Here is a 5,191-nt window from a genome sequence, read left to right as displayed (position 1 = left end):
TGTAGAAGACCATGTCCGCAATCAACAGCCCATGTCCTACCAGGTAAGAAGGTTCTTCATATATCATAGTTGTATAATTCTTCACCTTATTTATATATTTTTTTTTACTAGGACTGTGGTCCAATAGCAGTGGTAACTATAGAACTGTAAAAGTAGTAACCTAAATTATATTTCTATAAATTGTATCCACAAAGTTTATTTGACCATGTTGTTGCTTGGAAGACAAACAAAATAATGTATAGATGGCATATCAACTATAAAAAATAATAAAATCAACCATGGCTATCAGCGAACATTGGTACAACGTATGAGCGTAGCTCTACGTTGTGCAATCACACGTGTAGGATGGTGTCAGCATGACCATGATCAAGCCATAGAACTCTTCCATTATCATAAATATCCCCCTCGTGCTATTCCTTTACAGTCCCGTTCACCATCTTCTCATAGTCCTTAACTCTACCTTTCAGCAACCACTCATTTGTTTTTTCTCTTCCATAATTTGGCCACTTTTTATTGTTATGTAAAAAGTTTCACATACTATGTGACCTTTTTAAGATTAGCTGTTTTCAGTCAGCCTGATGGCCTCAAGATTCATTAAAGCTGCCGATTGCATCAGCAATCTGTTACTATTTATTGCTAAATCATACTCTATTATCTGGATGTACCAAGTTTATTTAACCACTTGTCCATAAGGGAGCACTTTGGTTGTTTCCAGTTTGGGACTGTTATAAATAAAGGTGCTATAAATATTTGTGTAGAGATATTTGCATAGACACACATTTCCAGCTCCCTGGCTTAAATGGCTAGGAGTGCAATTGCTGGATCATATGATAAGCACATGTTTAGGTTTTTTTTTTTACAAAATTTCCAAACCACTTTTTAAGCTACTTCTAAAAGTGGCTGTTCCATTTTACATTTCTACCAACAGTATAGGAGAGATTCAGTTTCTCTGTATCCTCACCAACTTTTGGTACTGTCACTTCAAATTTTTAAAATGTTTGCTGTTCAAATAGTTGTGTAGTAATATCACTTTGTAGTCTTAATTTGCATATCCCTAATGGCTAGTGATGCTGGATATCTTTTGGTGTGTTTATTTATCATCAGAATGTGGTTTTCAGTGAATTGTCTCTATGTATCTTTTGACATTATATAATTGGATTTTTTATTGCTGCATTTTGAGAGTTCTTTAATGTATTTCAGATATAAGTCCTTTTTTCAGATATGTGCTTTTATAATACTTTCTCTCTGTCTGTAGCTTGTCTTTTCATTCTGTTTACAAAATAATGCACACACAAAATAATTTTAATTTTGATGAAGTCAATTTATCTCTTTTTATTAACTGATCTTGTTCCTGGTGTTATATATAAAAACTTTTTATAAACCATAGGTTATAAAGGATTTTCCCTATGTTATATCCTAAAAGTCTAATAGCAAATTTTTTCTCATTAAACTTTTTTAATGGGTCTCAAAATTCTGTGACAAATTTTTGGTCATGTTGTTTCCATTAAAAAGTACTGATTTTAAAAACTAAAAACTTAAAACTGCCACACCCCAAAAAGAAAACCAAAGTGGTCCACAAAACATTCTCCTTTCCTTCTGAAAGTTTTGCGATGCATTGTTATCATTAACCAGTCTTTTACTACTAAACTTAAATGGCCAGTTGAAACAAACAGTTCTCAGGCCGTTCTTCCACCACCGATTAAGATTAGGGTGGCAGTATTAGGCATAACATTCATCTATCCTTCTGAGCTTTCTGTGCAGACTTGGTGACCTTGCCAGCTCCAGCAGCCTTCTTGTCCAATGCTTTGATGACACCCACGGCAACTGTCTGTCTCATATCACGAACAACAAAGTGACCCAGAGGTGAATAGTCTGAGAAGCTCTCAACACACATGTGCTCGCCAGGAAGCATATCAACGATGGCAGCATCACCAGATTTCAAGAATTTAGGGCTATCTTCCAGCTTTTTACCAGAACAGATATTAATCTTTTCCTTCAGCTCAGCAAACTTGCATGCAATGTGAGCCATGTGGCAATCCAGTACAGGGGCATAGCCAGCATTGATTTGACCTGGATGGTTCAGGATAATCACCAGAGCAGTGAAGCCAGCTGCTTCCATTGGTGGGTTGTTTTTGCTGTCACCAGCAACGTTGCCACACGAGCATCCTTGACAGACACGTTCTTGACATTGAGGCCCACATTGTCCCTAGGAAGAGCTTCACTCAAAGCTTCATGGTGCATTTCAACAGATTTTACTTCAGTTGTAACACTGACCGGAGCAAAGGTGACCACCATACCAGGTTTGAGAACACCAGTCTCCACTTGGCCAACAGAAAAGTACCAATATCACCCCTTGGGCTTGTCAGTTGGACAAGTCTGTGGTAGGATGCAGTCCAGAGCCTCAAGCAACGTGGTTCCACTGACATTGCCATCCTTACTGGTGACTTTCCATCCCTTCAACCAAGGCATATTTAATATTTAAGTCTATGGTTGATTTTTATTTAATATTAATGTAGGATGTGTGTTTTTTTTTTTATTTCCCTTATGAATAGCCAATGACTTCAGCATCATTTGTTAAAAGTACCATCCTTACCCCAGGAATTGCTTTGTACCTTTGTGAAAACTCAGTTGGCTATCCTTGTTTAGAAGTTATTTCTGGGTACTCCATTCTGTTTTGTTTATCTTTGTTGTATCTCTATTTTTCAAAACCATAATGTCATGAATACAGTAGCTATATAGTTAAGTTTTCTTATTGACTAGAGTGAGTCTACCCATTTTATTATCTAAAGTATTGCTTTAGCTACTTTTATTTCCTCTTTTTTTTTTTTTTTTTAAACGGAGTCTCACTCAGTCGCCCAGGCTGGAGTGCAGTGGTGCGATCTCAGCTCACTGTAAGCTCCGCCTCCCGGGTTCCCGCCATTCTCCTGCCTCAGTCTCCCGAGTAGCTGGGACTACAGGCGCCCGCCACCACGCCCGGCTAGTTTTTTGTATTTTTTAGTAGAGACGGGTTTTCACCGTGTTAGCCAGGATGGTCTCGATCTCCTGACCTCGTGATCCACCCGTCCCGGCCTCCCAAAGTGCTGGGATTACAGGCTTGAGCCACCGCGCTCGGCCTATTTCCTCTTATTTCTGTATAACTTTTACAATACAACTTTTAGAATACGCTTGTCTAGAAAAGTCTTATGGGGATTTTCAGAGGAATTGCAATGAACATTTCTCTCAATTTGGGGAGAATTTACATCTTCACCATAATCCTTCCAATGTATAAACTTTGTGGTGCTATTTATTTAGATTTTCTTTAATATTGCAATATTCAGTATAAAAGCACAATTACATATATTTTTATTATGTCTATTGAATTTTTCAATTTTAAAGTTTCCTCATTTTTAATCTTCTAGTTTTTTCATGTGTCTTTCTATTTCTGTGTTATACTTTCTTTTTCTTTCCACTTGCCTCAAATGTATTTGTAATTGCTTTTTGAAACAGTAGCTGTGTTAAATTTCTTTTGTGATCATTTAAATGTTTCTGTCATCTTAGTTTTAGTATCTGCTGATTTTCTCATTTTATTGAACATGAGATCTTATAGATTCTTGCTATAATGAGTGACTTTCAATTAAAATCTTGACATTTTGATAGTATGTGGTGAGACATTTGACCTTATTTAAGATTTGCATTTTAGCAGGCATCCTCTGACATTGTTCCAGCAGTGGAAAGGTGGCATCAACTCCTTACTGCTACATTGGAATATGAATTTATTATGCCAATGTTAGAATTAGAGTTTTGAAACACACTCTACTTCTTACATAACCTAAGTAATATTGAATTTCTGGGTTCACTAATAACTTATCATAGATCTTTTTTAAAATGATGATGTCCATGATACAATATTTTAATCAGTGTAGTTTTTATAATGGATTGATAACTAGAATGACAGTCACCCTGCTTACTCTTCCTCAGGAGTGTCTTGGCAGTATTATTACTTTGCTTTACTATAACATTCAGGTTCAGCTTGTCAATGTTCTTTATGAGAAAACACCATGTAAAAATTTTTAAATTGTATTCAATTTATCAATTAACAGCCAATTGATACCTTTACAGTAATGCGTCTTTCACACCCATAAGCAAATTATCTTTACATAATTAGGTCTTTTCTAATAATCTTCATTGAGAATTAAAATTTTCTCTGGGTAAATTTTACATCATTGTTATATTCCTATCTAAATATCCTTGCTTTTATTTATATGGTTTACTTTAATATATTTTAATTATATTTTTTCATTTTACTGATAGATATAAGAATGTAATTGAGGTTCTTTTTTCAGGCCTAAACTAAGCAAATTGAACTTAAATATCTTGTTTATTAGCATTGCTGTTTTATAGAAAACCCTTTGTGCTCTATGCAGGTAATAGAATTATTTCAAAAAATAAAAGTTTTTTTTTCCTATCAAAATTCTAATATTTCCTCCTTATATAATAGTACTTGACCTTGTATTTTCTTGATATAATGCAATGGTTTTGAGTTTCAGTACAATAATAAATAAAAGTGTTTAGCAGTCATCTTTGCTTAATCTATGATCTCAAAAGATAAGCATTCAATATTTTTTATTAATGTGTTTTATTTACTCCACACATTGTTTGTGTCCCCATCTATAAATAGCCTTTGTTAGGACAAAGTATTCCTGCTCTTTTCTTGTTTCAGAGGATTTGCATTAATGAACAGATGCTACATTTTTATATTTTATATTTTAGATTATTTTCTGCATCTATCAAGATCATATTCTTTTTGTTACCTTTTTGTTTTGATAATGTATTGAAAGTTTATCTACCACTTGCAGTCCTACATAAATCCTGGTGAATATAATATTTTTGTTTGGTTTCCCTGTAGGTTTTATATGTCATAGGAGTTGATTTTCTAAAAATTGTTGTTCAGGATTTTGCTTTTATGTTCATTGAAAAAAATGGATTATCACTTTACTTTCTGTTCCTTATTAAATTTTGGTATTAAGGCCTTATACAATAATAAGGTGGGAAGAGCTTTCTTTTTCCCAGTTTTTGGGAGAAGTTCCTGTAATGTTTATTACTTTTTCAAATTTGGGCAGAATTTAATGGTGAAAGCATATAGAAATACAAATTTATCTGGAGAGAGTTTAAATTGTAGATTAAAGTTTTTAATGATAGAGAATTAAATATG

At 34.1% G+C, this 5,191-nt stretch overlaps 1 pseudogene; it reads right to left on the bottom strand.

Moving 5' to 3' along the window:
- Positions 1 to 1,732: 1,732 nt before the first annotated feature.
- On the bottom strand, positions 1,733 to 2,469 carry LOC104662994 (annotated as a pseudogene).
- Positions 2,470 to 5,191: the final 2,722 nt, after the last annotated feature.

This window comes from Rhinopithecus roxellana, chromosome 13 (genome assembly GCF_007565055.1).
Source record: "Rhinopithecus roxellana isolate Shanxi Qingling chromosome 13, ASM756505v1, whole genome shotgun sequence".
In the NCBI taxonomy this organism is placed as follows: domain Eukaryota; kingdom Metazoa; phylum Chordata; class Mammalia; order Primates; family Cercopithecidae; genus Rhinopithecus; species Rhinopithecus roxellana.
This window is presented reverse-complemented; position numbering and strand designations above follow the sequence as displayed.